At 39.9% G+C, this 18,249-nt stretch overlaps 1 long non-coding RNA gene across 1 annotated transcript in view; it reads right to left on the bottom strand.

Annotated features, from left to right (window-relative positions):
• The window catches only part of LOC115272179, a 52,867-nt gene extending 34,926 nt beyond the window's left edge, over positions 1–17,941 (bottom strand). The window contains exons 1-2 of the long non-coding RNA XR_003900290.1: positions 17,788–17,941; positions 17,404–17,483 (exon numbers count right to left, since the gene is read on the bottom strand). This is a non-coding gene — a long non-coding RNA (uncharacterized LOC115272179). The remainder of the gene's footprint in view (positions 1–17,403; positions 17,484–17,787) is intronic.
• Positions 17,942–18,249: the final 308 nt, after the last annotated feature.

Here is an 18,249-nt window from a genome sequence, read left to right as displayed (position 1 = left end):
CATGACCTGAGCCCAAACCAAGAGTCGGACGCTTAACTGACTGAGCCAGCCAGGTGTCCTCAAAAATGTACTTTTAAATGAATGAATGTATAAATGAGTGAATGAAGAATGTAGGTCCAAGCATCTCCACATATTCTGGTTGCTCTTTTCTTCTATATTTCTTGTACTAATGTGTTAATGCCGCAATGTTTCTTATTTAACTGAATTTCAGGCCTATCTTTTCAGCTGCTAGAATTAAAGTCTTGGCAAAATCATAGAATGCTAACATTGGAAGGGACTCTGAAGATTCATAGTTTAAAACTTTTCCATATTTAATGGAGGCAACCAAAGATGAAAAAGTTGAAGTTATTGTCCAGGGAGTCAGAGTAGTCAAGGGGTTCATGACAGACCCGTCTCCCCGCCGCCCCCCCCCCTTGTCCTGGGAATGCGCCATTTTGGCATGTGGATTATTTTGAGTTAAAGGCACTTGAGATCCTGCGGGCTAAAGAAAAACTTTGGTCTCTCCCTTAACTACACAGAAGAATCTAAACTGGGGCTCTTTCCCAGAATAAGGGCTATGAACAGAGATACATTTTATCTAAGTGCCCTCTCTGTAGGGCAGGGCAAACATCTAATTACCAAACATCTGCTCTTCTTATCACCTGTGAAATACATTTCTTTGCTCTGAAGTCACAGACCCCTAACCCTTTCTCCTCCAGAATGACATATATACCTCATTCTGCCTGCCTATCTCTGGCATTTCCATGTCTATGTGGATTCGCCATATATATGCCTCTTAATTTTGACCTTCTCCTGTTAATATGTCTTCTGTCAATCTGATTCTTAGTGTAACCAGAAGGTCCTTTGAGGGGACAGGAATTCTTGCTCCCAACAGTTGATGCGGTGGGCAGGATACTTTAACTTGCTGGATATTGTTTGCTTGGACAGTGCTGCAGCAGACAGATCCTGGGACATCTGACATACAGCCGGCGGAAGGTGAGATTTCTTAACCATGGACACCTTCTGGAATCTCTGCCTGCAGAGTCTGATGCAGTGAGAGTGGTATGAGTCTTTTCTCTCTTTCTAAACTTAGATTAGCAGGAGAAAATATTTGTGGTACTGGTGGCTCTTTTGTTAAATTTGGCAGAGTACTCTTTGGTTACCAATCCATTTCCTCCCAGAGCTGGTCTTTGTTTTCCTTTGTCTGCCTTTTATGTTGTTTGTCATCTGTTGCTAAGGGTCATCTTACAAGCCAAAGCTGTAAAATTTGTGGGCACAAGGTGACCACTTAAAAGCTCTTAGAGTGCTTGCCACCTCAGCAAGACTCCTGTGATAGGATAACTTGGTCACCGAATGGGTTGGATTGACTCTAGGTCACCTGCCAACCTTAAGAAAACTGTACAGTGAGGCCCACTGTAAAACAAAACACCATGGCATATCCCTCTTAGGTATTAGTGTGGCTCCAAGAGACCAAAGGCTTATATAAAGCTGTTAAATTTTTCCTCTTGTCATGTGTTGTGTCCTAAGAGCTTGGCTTTGAGACCAATGAGAATCTTCTTTTTGGTCTCCATCCTTTGGAGAGTGTACTCACTGGGTACACCTTGATGGCCAACAAAATAGACTGGGGATTCTATTTTCTCTCTGTGTCTGGCTGTGCCAGTTCTCAGGGCATCAGATATGAGAGTTTCCAGCCCATAGGAACCTTTGCTATTTCAACTTATTGTTAGTGCTAGAAAGTTCCAGAAGCACCTGCCTGGTGTCACAGATTAGTGAGTCTGTGACAAGAGGCACCTCACATTTTTGTGGGAGACTGGAGACACTATTTTCACTGTACCATCCTTACCACCTGTACAACAAAGTCTTGCTTTCTTAGACTAATGTTGGAAGCAAACTTTTAGATCATAAGGGCTGGATTATCTATGTCCTCTCTAGATACCTCTTGTGTCTTTGGTTAAGCCATTAAAAGGGTTCTTGGGGCACCTGGGTGGCTCAGTTGGTTAAGCGTGTCCGACTTTGGCTTAGGTCATGATCTCATGGTTCATGAGTTCAAGCCCCATGTTGGACTCTGTGCTGACCAGCTAAGAGCCTGGAGCCTGCTTGGGATTCTGTGTCTCCCTCTCTTTCTGCCTCTCTCCTGCTCGCTCTCCCTCTCTCTCAAAGATAAATAAATATTTAAGAAAATAAAAGCCTTCTTGGTTTAAACCACTATTAAGAGGTCCTACTTGTCAATGGCCGACAACGAATTCTTTAAATTGGCTATGTTTAAAATATATATGTATTATAAAGAGTTCCCAATTGTTATCAGTATAACAGTTTTAGGGACTCCCTTGACAAGATAAAAGAACAGAAGTTAGATACAGACAAAAAAGAAATGTCTACATCCAGTATAAATTCCCCATCTTAAAATCTGGTTGCATCTGTCTGCTTTAATTTCCCTTTTTCTGCAAGATTTACAGAGATCACTCTGGCTTAATCTCTAGGTTCAAAGTGTACAGGCTGCTCACATAACTGATAAAAGGCAGAAAATGAGTTTAGGAAAAGCACCTGAGATTGCCTCACTTTGCTCCTACCTTCCAGGCTCTATAATCAGGCTGTCTACCCTCAGGCATTCCCTCAGTGCCCTTTATAGGAGTCTCCTGGGCTCCCTACTACAAAACACTTGTGTCTGCTGGACAACAGAGCTTCTAAAGTAGAAACCCCTTTGACCTCTACTTTCAAAAGATTGTACCAAATTTAGAGAGTAATTAGAAAGATTATATGGCCATATTCACAACCTTCCCTTCTGAGGAAACAGATGACCAAAATTCCTCCTAAGCCCTCCTACCACTGATTTGCAAAAGGCCAATATTCGGGGTTTAACAGAAGCGAAGGTTAAAGGCATTTGTTAAAATGCTTTTACAGACTTTACGAAGGCATAAATCTTTTGGTTCTCATTTTAGTTAAAATTCTCCTGGATATAAAGAAGTAAATTTAGTTAAAAAGATGGGCTAATCCTTTGATATTCAAGGTATAATCCACTTCTTTGGGGGAGTTAGGAACAATTGTCCTTATCTTATAAATCTCTATAAAACGAGAACTATAGCCCTAGAAACAAGTTCAAGCCCACTCATCTTTACTAATCTCAAAATCTTCATATTTATTTCAAAATGTTTGTGGATATTACTAAAATTAATCAGGATATGGAATCAAAATTGTACTGTACTTCTCTTAAAAAAGGGTAAATTTTAAACTTTTAAAAAAGTTTATATATTTTGGGAAAGAGAGAGAGAAACAAAGACAGCATGATCAGGGAGAGAGAGCAGGCAGAGAGAGAGGGAGAGAGAGAGAGAATCCCAAGCAGGCTCTGCACTGTCAGTGCAGACCATAACTCGGGGCTCAAACCCATGTGCCATGAAATCATGACCTGAGCCGAAACCAGGAGTGAGACACTTAACCAACTGAGCCAGCCAGGCACCCCAATGGTAAATTTCAAATAGCAATTTCCTAGAAACTCTAAAAATTTTTTTCTTTACATTTTTCTCTGCCCCTGAAATTATAAATTTTGCCATGTCTTCAGTAAGTAACTTTGTGTGCAAAAAAAATAAGATGTATTTTTGATAAGAAAAGTATGAGGAATGGGAATATATTTTTATTAAAGGAAAAGAAAGTAATTTTGTCCTAAAATAAGACTCGTTATTTAGAGAGAAGTCTTAGGACAAAATCTGAATAAAAAGGAAAATTGTGGAAGGTTTGTGAAGGGAAATCTTTGAAAAAAAATTGCATGTATGCTCGGGACCATACTAAATAAGATAGGAATGAATGAGTATTAAAAGTATGCTGGAAGACGGGGGTGCCTGAGTGGCTTAGTCTGTAGAGCTCTGGCTCGTGATTTCAGCTCAGGTCCTAATCCCATCCACGATCTCATGGCCCCATGAGATTGAGCCTCAGGTCTTGTGCTCCGCATTAAGCGTGGTGTGGAGCCTGCTTAGGATGCTCTCTCTTTCTCTCTCTCTGCCTCTCTCCTTACCACTCTCCCTCTCTCTAAAATTAAAAAAATAATAATTAAAAAAAATATAAGGTATAAGAGTGAGATTCAGCTTTTCTTTTTGTTAGCAGTACAAAGTTTTCTTGAACTATTGGTCTGCTCTTCACAAGAAATTGTGAACAAGGGGGCCTGGGTGGCTTAATTGGTTAAGTGTCTGACTCTTGATTTCAGCACGTGAGTTTGTGAGTTCAAGCCCTGAGTCAGGCTCCAGCTGACCAGAACGAGACTGCTTGGGGTTCTCTCTCTCCCTCTTTCTCTCTCTCTGCCTCTCCTTCACTTGTGCTTTTTCTCTCAAAAAAAAAAAAAAAAAAAGTAAACATACTTTTTCTCTCTCAAATAGAAATGTAAACAAAAACTTTACCTTTTAAGTCATCTGCCAAAAACACAATGATTCCAGATTTGCCAGAATAATTTCCTATGTTTATCAGGTCTTTGATTATTAAGGAAACTGAGTCTTTTAATGACTTTTTGTTTGAAACAGTGCTGACTTTTAAAAATTTTTTTTCCAGTTAAGAAAACTTTTTCTCTTAAGCTAACTGATTAACAGCAATCTGATAAAATTTTACCTTTGTGAAGAAATTAAAACGTTTATCTTTTCTTCCTACCAGAACCCTCCAGAGTTCATAAATTCTCAGTAAGTACTCTTATATTTTTGTGGCAATATATTTATTTGTGTAAGTTCAAAAAGAATCTGTTATTCTTATAACAAGACACAAATGAAAACTGGTTATATTACCAAGGCTTTGACTGGAATGCCACATATGAGAAGATCCTGCATAAACTCAGATGTGACCAAATAGCTTGAAGAAACTACGGCTGGCTTTATGGAGCCAATAAAGCCCCTTTGGAAATGTCAGCCTGATACCTTGCTTCCAGAGGTTACTTTCTGGTAGGTGCAGGAACCTCAGAATATTTTGGAAACCTCAAGAAGAGAGGAATTCACCCAAATCTATGTGCTTGGCTTAAGGCCCTGAGAGGCTAAGGCTATTAGAAGTTAAATCTAGAGATTCCTTATGAAAATTTCCAACAAAGCAAGTTGTAAAAAGTCTATATGGTCAATCACTATTATTTCTACACTTATGTAAATAATTAGGTTGACGGCTTTTTTTGAAACTAGAATTATTTTTGCAAGCAACTTAGCGTTAATTTGGCTATCTTTGGTAAAAATGACGGCGATTATGTAGAGAAATTATGTTTCAATAGCAGACCTTTGTAGATACTAGATTTTAATACTATCTGTTATAAAATGGACTAGATCCTGATTTCTTCTAGTGTCCTCCAATGTCTAGCTACAACTGTCCAAAGTAATATTTTGATTTTTCTCCTACCTTTCTGACTTGGAATCATTTGAGGACAAAAGCTGCTTTTTTCCCTGAAGTCCTGCAAACTAAATGTAAATGACTTGATGTAAAAAAAAAATCACCATAATTGCTCACACACAGACAATCTTTGTACTACTGCTCTATGGGCCACTCAAAAAGATCACCAGAGACGTGTGAACTGCGATTCAGGAACATCTGTGAGATTGCACTACCTACCCTCACTCTACCTGAAGAACTTCAAGCCTAACATCGAGAAGTCTTCTCAACTGGCTACCCTCAGAACTCAGAACCTGGCTTAACATTTGGTCCAATCATTAACCATTGTTTTCCTTTTGTTTCCATAAAAACACCTTTTATTTAATACCTGATAGTTGAACCATGGGTCTAACTTTGAGAACATACCTATGTCATGCCCCTTAAATGAGTCTGACTACACTGATCTATTGTCAGGACTGAGAGACCGAATCAATGAGATGAAACAACTTGCCAGCTCAACTTTTTGTATGTGAAACTCCCGTGGAAGTTTCAGATGGGGGAGCTGGAATGGTTTAGGACAGACTCCCCCACCCTTTGAATGTGCCATTTTGGTATGTAGATTATTTTGAGCTAAAGGCACTTGAGACCCGGTGGGCTCAAGAGAAACTTTGTCCCTCATTTAGCCACACAGAAGAATTGGAGGTCTTTCCCAGAATAAGGGTTATTGGCGGAGATAAAGTTTATCTGAATGACGCATCTGTATGGCAGGGCAAACAGCTAATTACCAAACACCTGTTCCTTTTTTTACCCTGGAAATGCTTTCCTTTGCTCTGAAATCCCAGAACCCTCCTCCCCTTTCCTTCAGAATGACATAAATATCTCACTCTGTCTGCCTGTCTTTGGCATTTCCATGTCTATGTCGACTCCCAATACGTATGCCTATTAAGTTTGATTTTCTCTTGTTAATCTCATATCAATTTGATTCTTAGTCCAGACTAAGGGGACAGGAATTCTTGCCTCCTGAGAGTAATCCTTCTAAATCCTGATGCAGACTTTTTATCACAACTATGCTCTTCAGTATTACAAATCAAATGCTTATTGCTTCCTTTGACCAAGATGGGGATTTAGAAGGGTTTCAACTGCCTTGAAATCAATCACTTCCACTGTTTCTTTCCTTTCCCTATTTTGGATTTAGGACACTGAGTATATATTAAATGTCTGAGTGTTCATCATCATGGGAATGCAGAGAAACATGGTCCTTACTCATGAAGAACTTACAAGTTAGTTAAGAGTAGAAATACATCTGACCACATTCATGGCAAGACATAATTATGGGGAAAATCCTGTTGATTTCCCCTAAACTTGGTGTGAAACAGAAGTTTTTCCCTGTAGACTGTAACCTTCTCATTTTTCAATGAGACCTTTGAAGAATGGCATTCTAAGAGTTAAACCATTTAGCAAAGAACCGAATTTTAGCCATATTAAGATGGGGCGGTCACCTTCAATGGTATTGTTCTTTAAATGGAGCATAGCATCATCTGTGTTTTGAACTAACTGGCCAACATAGTTGGTGTAGTTTTTTCTTGTCTATTTATGTCTTTGGGGTTATAATATAAGTTAAGGAATTTGGATGAAACAACACAAACCAAATGGTTTTCCAGCCAACTTTCATGATGTGATGCATGAGAAATAGCCTCAACCAGTCCTGGGAAGTGGTAAGTTGTGATGAAGAGCATGGGAATTTTGTTAATAACCATTCATTAAGCAGATACTTATAGCTATTTCTTGGGTTCTTACTATATACCATGCATTATTGAATACTCTGATGATATAGCAGTGAATAAAAGGGAAAGTCACTATAGAGCTTACTTTCCAGTGGAGCTGACAGGCAACGAACAATCACTTAGAAAGTTCATATAATAATGAGTGCTGTGCAACGAAAAACAGGACTGATGATGAAGCAGTGATGGGAGGATCCAGGAAGCCTTCTGGGGAAATATGACCTTGAGGGTAAGACCCAAATGATAAGAAGGAGATGGCAGGAAGACCTGGGGGAAGGGCAAGGGAGATGGTCCAGGCAGGAGCATCCGGGGGAGAAGCCATGAGGTCAGAGGGTCTGGGCACATCTCAGAAACAGAATTTAGGCTGGTGTGGCAAAAGCCTGCAGGAGAAGAGTACGGGCAGGGGGGTGAGGTCAGAGAGGCAGGCAGGGGCCTGACCATGGCATACTTTGTTGGCAGCATAAGGAGTTTGGTTTTAACTCCAAAGGCAATAGGAGCCACCAGAGGGTTTTAAGCAGGGGAGTCATATGATCTAATTTGCATTTTAAAAAGCACATTCTTGATGCTGTGACAAAAGTGTATTATAGGAAGGAGGGAGGTAAGCAAGAAGACCAGTAAGGATGCATGGGGCTATTCCAGATTAGAGACGGTGGTCTCTGAATAAGAGCAGAACAATAATACAGACAGATCTGACTACTTGGTTCACTAGCAAGGAGAAACTAGTAAACTTGGGTTGCTAGGTCCTAATTCCCTCACCCATAAAAAGCAGATAGTAATATCCATCATGCAGATTTATTTGGAAGATTACCTGAGATAAAACAGAGGGCCTACTACAAAGTCAAAGGATAGTGTGCTAGCAGTCTAGATTAGGAGTCAGCAAAATGGCTCATTTGGCCCACCACTTGGTTTTGTTAATAAGTTTTATGTGAACATGACCATGCCCATTCGTTAGGCATGATCACTATCATTGTACAACAGTAAAGTTGAGTAGTTGTGACAGAAACCATATGGTCTGTAAAATCTAAAATAATCCATCTCTGCCCCTTTAAAGAAAAAGTTTGCTGACTCCAATCTAGATTGTAACAAAGAGTAGAAAGAATGTAAGACAGATGTAATATATCTATACACCTAGGGAGCAGTGCATTCAGAGATTTATTAGTGGCATGTCAGGCAGTATATTTTTCAAGTGGTCTGTGAAAGAGAAGACCCCAACTATAAAGAGGTGATCAATAAAAGCATTTAAAATAAACTTCAGGGGTGCCTGGGTGGCTCAGTTGGTTAAGCGGCAAACTTCAGCTCAAGTCATGATCTTGTATATGAGTTCAAGCCCCGCATCTGGCTCTGTGCTGACAGCTCAGAGCCTGTAGCCTGCTGTTGAGTCTGTGTCTTCATTTCCCTCTGTCCCTTCCCTGCTCACACTCTGTCTCTCTGTCTCTCAAAAATAAATAAATGTTAAAAAAATTTAAAAAAAGAAATAAACTTAAAACATCATTGTTATATAAACCAATAATATCATGTAACATTTATATAATGTCTCTACCTTTCCATTCTATTCATCAATAGTTTTATTAAAATCATTCACTATATATTTATAAATTCAGTATAAGAGAGAATAAGTAATGGAGAGGCTAAGCAATATATTTTAATTAATTGGAAGACCCATACCTAAAATACAGAGTTCAGTCAGATGGTCAACAAGTATAATCTAGCATTAAGTTTGTGCTAGGTTTGTGCTAGGTCCAGTGCTAGGTGCTGGGATATATGGTGGCATGCAAACACTAATTCCTGCTCTCACGGTACCTTGAGCTTAATATTTTCTTTTGGAGAAGACCTACAGGACAGTGTGTGAGTATCCTTGTGTTAAGAAAGTAAGACTCCTTCTTCAAGAAACTTTATCTCCATCTGTAGGAAATATTTACAAAATACTGGTTTTCTTGCTCATCATCAGGGAAATACAAATCAAAACCACAGTGAGATACCACCTCACACCAGTCAGAATGGCTAAAATTAACAGCTCAGGAAACAACAGATATTGGCGAGGATGCAGAGAAAGGGGAACCCTATTGCACTATGGGTGGGAATACAAACTGGTACAGCCACTCTGGAAAACTGTGTGGAGTTTCCTCAAAAAATTAAAAATAGAACCCTACAACCTAGCAACTGCACTACTAAGAATTTATCCAAAGGATAAAAAATGCTGATTCAAAGGAGCACATGCGCTTCAATGTTTATAGCAGCATTATCAACAATACCCAAATTATGGAAAGAGACTACATGTCTATTAACCAATGAATGGATAAAGAAGATGTGGTATATATACACAATGGAATACTACTTGGGAATGAAAACGGATGAGGTCTTGCCATTTGCAACAATGTGGATGGGAACTGGAGGATATTGTGCTAAGTGAAATAAGTTAGTCAGAGAAAGACATATATGATTTCACTCACATGTGAATGTGAAAAACTTAACAGATGACCAAGGGGAAGGGGAAGGGAAGGAAATATAAGATAAAAATAGAGAGGGAGGCAAACCGTAAGGGCTAAATACAGAGAATAAACTGAGTGTTGATGGTGGTGGAGAAGTGGGGGATGGGTTAAATAAGTAATGGGCATTAAGGAAGGTACTTTTTGGATGAGCCTTGGGTGTTATATGTAAGTGATGAATCACTGGGTTCTATCCTTGAAGCTATGAATATTAACTAACTTGAGAATAAAAAATATATATAGTGGTTTTCTTAGGTCTGCCAAAGACATGTAACATAAATATTCAACTCTACCATAAGTGTGATATCAATGGTACCTGGGTGTCTCATCCTTTTGCAGTACAGAAACTTGCTCAATTATATGTGGAAGCACATGTATTTAGAAGAGAAAGTGATGATACGATTATAAAGAAGGGACAGCACTGGACTGAAGATTGTGAAGACTGTCACTGGTTGTCAGTTTTAACTAGGTAGGTGATCCCCAAGTCTGGATGTATCAGTATCCTGAGTGCTCACAAGAATTTCATATGGCTCTCTAAACTTTTTAATGTAAAAGTTGAGCAAGCCTATACACTGTTCTTGAAAGAGTGGACAAGGGGAAGAGTGGGCAAAATAAAACAATCATTATAGGATGTCTTTGTGGCTGAAAAGTTTTTATGCTCTTGGAGGGCGCAGCTGGTTTGGGGGCAATGTTGGGGAGTTCTACTGGTGTGTTCCCATTTTTATCAAGTCAAACATCTATTTACTTATTCTCTGGTTTGAATTTAAAAACCTCAGATTTGAAGTTCAAAGTTTTATATCACACAGTGGTATACTATTAGAATTTCTAGATGCAGGAGTCCTTCAGAAAGCTACTAGAAAGCCTTGTAAAACTAAAAGACTGAAACAGGCAATTCCATGGAATCTGGGAGCAAAGCATGCAGGGAGTAGGTTAAGGAGCTTCATGGTTATATTTTCCTTAGCTCAAGACAAAGATGCAAACACCTGAATTAAAAGAGCTTGGTTCTGGTTTATCAGAATCAAAACGGAGGAGAGCAAAGGAAGCAAGGAAGAGGGAACTAAAGGGACTATGTGGGGGAGGGGGGAAGAAAACATTTTATTTATTTATTTTAATTAAAAAATGTTTATTTCTGAGAGAGAGACAGAGAGAGCACAAGTAGGGGAGGGGCAGAGGGAGAGGCAGACACAGAAGTGGAAGAAAGCTCGAGGTTCTGAGCTGTCAGCAGAGAGCTCAATGCAGGGCTCAAACTCATGAACCATGAGATCATGACCTGAGCTGAAGTCAGATGCTTAACCAACTGAGCCACCCAGGCACCCCCAAAGGAAAACATTTTAAAGGAAAGTCTTCTTTTTATTCTCCCCAATCTTGTTCTCAAGGTGTCATTTTCTTTCATTCCTTTCCTCTTGTGTCCTAGATGCCATGCCAATGAACAACTCAAAGTGCCTCTTTCCTTTATTTTCCTAAGCACCTTCAACTGGAATCAACACAGCTCATTTCAGTGGGAATTTGGGCGAGGGTAATAAGGGAAGTTTGCTTTCCTTCTTACTATGGGGCTGAAATATACCAATTTATCTCTCATTGCTAATTAGTTTTGCGTTATGGTAACTTTTTATATGTATTTTTAAGGACTGATATTACTATTATTCATATTATCATCACTTTATGTGTTTTTGAAATCCCAGACCAAAGTAAGGGGAAGTGATGGATGATATTATGATCATATCATAATCAGAATGTGGAAACAGAGTTTCCCATACTGATCTTTTCTGTAACTCTACTATGAAGTTTATTATGATTATGATTATGATTATTACCCCTTTTTGTAAACTATTTTATGATTGGGTTTTTTAAAAATTTTATTTTTAAGTAATTCAACATGGGACTCAAACTCATGATCCCAAGATCAAGAGTGACAGGCTCTACCAACTGAACTGGCCAAGTGCCCCCACGTGATTGGGTTTTTAAAATATGTTCACTTAGACAATATTTCTCATTCCATAGGAGATACCTGAATAATCTTTATTTCTTTTTAAATGTTGAAGAAATTTAAGGAATTAAATGATGGAAGTAGACACTAAAATATGTTATTTAACCGTATTCCAAACGGGATTGTAAAAACTTACTCAATAAACATTGTCTTCTCATTCTAGTTGACCTTCATAAAAATATTGCTAAGCCATGATCTTTACTGTATATTTAGAAGTATGAGTTTCTATCCAGTTGAAACCATAGATGGGGAGAAAGGCCAAAAACCACAAGAGAGAAAACATTTTGGTTTAATTTTGTGCTTGGTGAGCTGTTTTCTCTCATAAAATTTACAAATTAAGGGACACATTCCTATATACAGTTATAGTCCCCAGGGATAGTGGTAACCAAATATGTTTCTTTTATTTGAGAAATGTTTTTCTGTTAGTTGCTTATCTCGTGAAACAAATACACATTCACTAACCATAATCTCCTGAACTTAAAAATCTTTTTTCTGACAAGCAAAAACTTTCTGTAGTAACTCTTATTTCCCTGTTTATTGCAGATTCGATAGACATCATGTAAAAAGTCAACTTTTCTCATTTCCTAATGTCCAACTATTCCTACTGTTGAAACACACTTGTGGATAAGAGTCTAATTATAGTAGTAATTACTCTGGAAGGTATAGAGTGTCTAATTGACATTGTGGAGAAATATATAAATGTAGAAGCAGAGTGAAGGTAAGAGAGGGTAAGAGCCCTTCTAGTGGTGGTTCTTGAGGTAACGTTAGATGGCTTAGGGACAAGGTATTCACTACTTATGTGAACAGTGAGGAGAAAGTTTACATCTAGTGCCAGTGCTTGTATCTCTAAATCCTTGTTAAAAATCTTTTTTTTAATTGAAGACAGAGGGCTCAGGCAGAATACAGAATAAATCAATAAATTTATATTTGTTTTCATCACATCTGTTGGGTACAAGTGAAAGTGCTTTTCCATTAACATAGTGAGATAATATTTCCTTTAAAAATAAGTCTGTGAGCTAAAGAATTAGTTAATGTAAATAAAAATATTAAGTAATAAAGATGATGCACAAATATGACAAACATGGTAAAGTGGTAGAGTTCAGAATATTCTACTAGAGTTCTCTTAACAGAGATTAAATCATTTCACCTATACTTCTTCCAACTTCTTTATCTTTCCTTCTTTCCTCTCTCCTCCTCTGATATTTTCTACTCTCTATAATTCAACAGTGTACTGAGTCCGTATGTAACGTGTCTGACACTATGCTGGTTACTGCAAATTCAGAAATACAGAGATTAATACACCATCATCTTCACTTTCAACCTGCTCAGTCTCATTGCAGACATAGTTATGCAAACAGTTATACAGTGAGAAATCTGATGTGCATGCAAGGTATAGAGTAGCCCAGAGGAGAGATAGCCACAAGGGAAGCAGGGAAAGGTATAAGGTTTCGACCTTGGGAATCAGTCCGATGGAGTACCATCCAAGTTCATAAATATATCCTTAATTTATTCAGCAAACCTTTATTGAGCCTGACATTGTGTTAGATATTGGGGATTTGGACATGAAAAAGATACAGCTGACACTTCAAGAAGCTTTTGATTATAAGGGCAGACAGACAAGGAAAGCAATAGTTAAAAATATAGATCTATATACCTTACCTGAAACCTTTGAATGCAGGTGAGTGTCACAATCCTGAATCTTCTGAATGTTAATAAGGTGCACATACTGTATATTGTGGCAGTATCTCACAATGAAAACATGTGACTATTCACACTAAATGGAATAAAGACTATAAATAGCCTCACATCAGTTTGGTGTAGGTTATTAGTTATTTTAACATTTAAGATTTCTTAATTCAGAAAAGTGTGGATCTATTCTTCAAAAATAACTACAGTTATACTGCAAAGTTTTTTTTGGAAAAATAAAGAAAGGGTGATAAGCCACATTTAGAAATTTTTTGTTTTATTTTTGTACGTAATCTCTAAAACCAATGTGGGGCTCAGACTCATGACCCCAAGATCAAGAGTCACAAGCTCTACCAACTGAGTCAGCCTGGTGCCCCTGAACGACATTTTAATTGAAAGGTTGTCAGGGAAGCCTTCCTTAAAGATGTATTTTCTGAATGCTGTCTTGTTGGATGAATAGGAGTTAACCCCACAGAGATGATAGGGAAGATAGAGGAGTGGAGGATGGGCAGAGGGTTTTTTCTAGGCAGTAGGGACAGCCTGTAGAAAGACAATGGTATTTGGGACTTGGTATTTGGGAGGAAATGATTCAGAATGGCTATGTGTAAGGTGTGCCTGAAACAGAGAAGGGCATAGAGATGGAAATGCTGATGGAGAACAGCTGAGATCAGGTAGAAGCAGAGAGAAGAAGCAGCCTCTTGCTAAGTCTAACCTTCATCCTGAAGCATAAGAGAGCTAGTAAGAGATTTTAATAGCATGTAGTCATGTGAACAGATTTGAAATTATAGGAAAAATCATAATATCAGATGACAGAGCTGAAGCACTACACAAGTTCAGGCTTCTGTAGTTGTCTAAGGAGAGATGATCAGAAAATGCAGTTTGGCATGGTTTGCACACAGTAATTGCTCAATAACTTCTAGCAAATGGAAGGGCAAAGGCAGGGGTGTAGTGGGTAATATTTAGAGATATTTTAAGGAATTATTTAGGACTCAGTATCTGGCTGGACTGGGAGGGAGGGGGTGCAGAACTTCCTTCCCTCCAAGACCTGCAAGCCTCCTCTCCTGGCTTCAAGGTCCCTAGCATTCATTTTGGATATGATGAAATATGGGTTTGGGGATCAGGGAAATTATCTCAGTTGGATTTGGCAGTAGTTCTGTGATAGCTGAAGCCTTGGTGTGGATGAGATCACAGAGAGACAGTGCCTGTATGAGAAGTAAGGAAGACTGAGGTCAAAATCCAAGAGCATACTTCAGCGGAAGGAAAAGAAACTGTTGAACATGTTAATTGCCCTACAAAGATCAACTGAGATAAAATCTGGAAAACTCTGCAATGGACATGGCCAATAGGATGTCAAATGTGATTTGAGAAGAGCAGTTTCTGTCACTGAAGAGGGGCAGAGAGTGACTCTGACAGGACTGTGGAAGGAACCACCATTCTTTTAAGACACTTGGCTGTGACAGGAGGGACAGAGAGCCCAAATTAGAAGCAGTCATGGGCAATATGGAAAGATCTGGGTTTAATTTTAGTTTTTAAAGGTAGGAGAGGGCTGCCAGACTCCCAGCTTTTCTAGTGGTGTTGCAGACTGCCTCTGGACGAGAAGCGTCTTTAAGCTGAACACAAGTGTTTCTCAGAAGCAGACAGGCTGATAGACTGGACTGGAAGAGCTCTGCAAAGAGCATGACTTTCTGGGCTCAGCTCTTGTGCTAACTTTTTGTGCTAACTTCCTGCTGGGCTTTTGCACCTTCCTCCCTCCTTTGTCTACCTGGTTGGCTCCTTGCCACTTGTTTAAGATGGCTCTTACGGCTGTTAAGGGTGCCAGGGAGCTGGCTTGTAAAATACCTGTGTCTGTGTGCAGGATTTACCAGAGGCATGCTCTTCCCAAGCTACCTCCACCTCATTCGTTTAGCCTGAATTGTGTGCTTCCCACATTTGACTGAGCTCAACTGATCCCTGAGCAGCTGAGGGAATAAAGCACCAGGCTGGTCATAGTAAAGAGGTAAGAAGACAGAGCATTTGCCTCTCTGGACCTTATAATCCAAGATATGGGAATGTCTTATAATTAATGATAACAGTGGCTCTTAAAACTTTTGGAGGACATCTAGATCTCTTTGAAAAGTTGAATTTAATATAAAATTTCATGGTGTGAATGGACATGCTAAATTCTGAAGTGGTTTTTATGTATTTAATAAGAATCAAAAAAATTTTAAATTATGTTTATTTATTTTTGAGAGAGAGTGAGTTGGGAAGGGACAGAGAGAAAGGGAGACAGAATCTGAAGCAGGCTCCAGGCTCTAAGCTGTCAGCACAGAGCCTGATGCGGGGCTTGAACTCACAAACAGTGAGATCTTGACCTGAGCCAAAGTCAGACGCGTAATCGACTGAGCCACCTAGGTGTCCCAAAGTGGTTGGGAAAAGATAGTTGCAAATGACGTATCAGATAAAGGGCTAGTATCTAAAATGTACAAGGAATGCACCAAACTTCACGACCACAAAACAAATAACCCAGTGAAGAAATGGGCAGAAGACATGAACAGACACTTCTCCAAAGAGGACATCCAGATGGTCTCCAGGCACATGAAACGATGCTCAACATCACTCATCATCAGGGAAATACAAATCAAAACCACACTGAGATACCACCTCACACCAGTCAGAGTGGCTAAAATGAACAAATCAAGGGACTATAGATGCTGGCGAGGGTGTGGAGAGACGGGCACCCTCCTACACTGTTGGTGGGAATGTAAACTGGTACAGCCGCTCTGGAAAACAGTGTGGAGGTTCCTCAAAAATCTATCCATAGAACTCCCTTATGACCCAGCAATAGCCCTGCTAGGGATTTACCCAAGAGAGACAGAAATGCTGATGCTTAGGAGCACATGTACTCCAATGTTCATAGCAGCAATGTCCACAATAGCCAAAACATGGAAAAAGCCTAAATGTCCATCACCTGATGAGTGGATCAAGAAGAGGTGGTAGATATACACAATGGAGTACTACATGGCAATGAGGAAGAATGAAATCTGGCCATTTGTAGCAAAGTGGATGGACCTCGAGGGTGTCATGCTAAGCGAAATTAGTCAGGCAGAGAAGGACAGATACCATATGTTTGCACTCATAGGTCTAACAGGAGAACAGGAGAAACCTAATGGAGGACCAGGGGGAGGGGAAGAGGGAAAGAGTTGGGGAGAGAGAGGGACTCAAAACTTGAGAGACTATTGAATGCTGAAAATGAACTGAGGGTTGAAGGGGAAGGGGGAGGGGGAAAAGAGGTGGTGCTGATGGAGGAGGGCACTTGTGGGGAAGAGCACTGGGTGTTGTATGGAAAACAATTTGACAATAAACTATTAAAAAAAATAAATAAAACTCAAGTTAAGAATGCCCAAACTATAGAGTCATTAATACTCTATTGGTTTGTGACCCCGGCCAAAATAATCTTTCTTTTTTTGTTTTCCCCCTAACATTTATTTATTATTGAGAGACAGAGTGAGACAAAACACTAACGAGGGAGGGGCAGAGAGAGAAAGAGACACAGAATCCAAAGCAAGCTCTAGGCTCTGAGCAAGCTGTCAGCACAGAGCCAGATGTGGGGCCCGAACTTGTGAATTGTGAGATCATCACCTGAGCCAAAGTGGGTCACTCAACCGACTGAGCCATCTAGGTGCCCCCAAAATAGTTTTCCTAAGACTCAATTCCCAGATTGTACTGCCTGTCTTGCAAAGATTTGGGAAGGACTAAATGTGATATTATGAATATAATGCTTAGCACAGAGCCTAACAAAGAGCAGGTGCCAATAAATGTTTTTTTCAGCTTTATGTGTGTTGCAGAGGAAGTGAACCAGGTGTTAAAACAGAGGTGCAGCTAACTCACTACTTTCCGGTTAAGGAGTTATTCTGCAACTAGTCGATGGAAACATTGTGCATTTCAGTCGTCCCATACCCACCTCTAGAATTTTGTCTCAGTCTCGCCTGAATTATTACTATCTTTATTTAGATAACTTAAAAACACTTACATATCCTTGCTTAAAATATTAACTGGATTCCTACCATAAATAGAAAACCGCTTTCACTTGCCATAAATAGAAAGTAACAGTAACAATAAACAATGAAACTAAACAATGAAAATTTAACAATGCTATAAATTCTAGTTGGATTCCAGTGCTTACCTAGGGCTTTGAGCTTGGGGCCTGTTCTTTGATAAATAGTTTAAGGTCAGAACACTTTCTTCTGGGTATAGTCAGAAGAACTGAAAGAGAATTGAATAGGGAGTAAGTTTCCTGCCAGAGTGATTTTCTGTCCTTCAATGCCCTGGCCCTGCTCAGTGCACAGACTGAAGGCATCTCCTCTGACTCCAGGGCGAGGCTCTCCCCCTTTGAGAGACAACGCTTCACACCCCGATCAGAATCTGAATAATAAATGCCTGAATCCAACTGTCCCTCAGCCTGGTCCAGGACAGGAGCTCCGAAAGCCTGGTTATTTAAGCTTCTAGAAACAAGGACACTCAGAGGTCCTGTCCCCTATTTCTTTGCTAGATCAGGCTCAGTACTTACCTCACATCCCGGATGGCTCTGGAATTTTACTTTTTAACTTCGACAAGCAGCTGAGGCAATCTGTGTGCTGCTGGAACCCAGGTGGGGAGGACGGGAGGCTGTGGACACTGTTCGGAAGTTACCCACCTGGCAAACACGGCTTCCGCATGGGTTGTATGCTACAGATTGATAACAATAAAAGAACAAAAGTAACATTGCTCAGTGATTTTACCCACTTGAGCTTCAATAAACACCAATTAATCAAACAATCAGAGATTCTATTACTGTTTTGTTACAATGGACGTGGCTTGGGGAACCTCGTCGAGCAGCCCGCGGGAACCAGGCCTTGCCCGCCCTCCTCCCTGGAGCTGCCCCTGCTCCCCTCCTCCCCAGGTAAGGGCCCCTGCCCCCCGGCCCCCAGTCGTCGCCCGCGGACGCCCCGGCCTCCCAGCGCCCGCCGACTGGGCCCGCTCGCCCGGCCCG

The sequence above is a fragment of the Suricata suricatta genome, chromosome 2, assembly GCF_006229205.1.
Source record: "Suricata suricatta isolate VVHF042 chromosome 2, meerkat_22Aug2017_6uvM2_HiC, whole genome shotgun sequence".
NCBI lineage: Eukaryota > Metazoa > Chordata > Mammalia > Carnivora > Herpestidae > Suricata > Suricata suricatta.
This window is presented reverse-complemented; position numbering and strand designations above follow the sequence as displayed.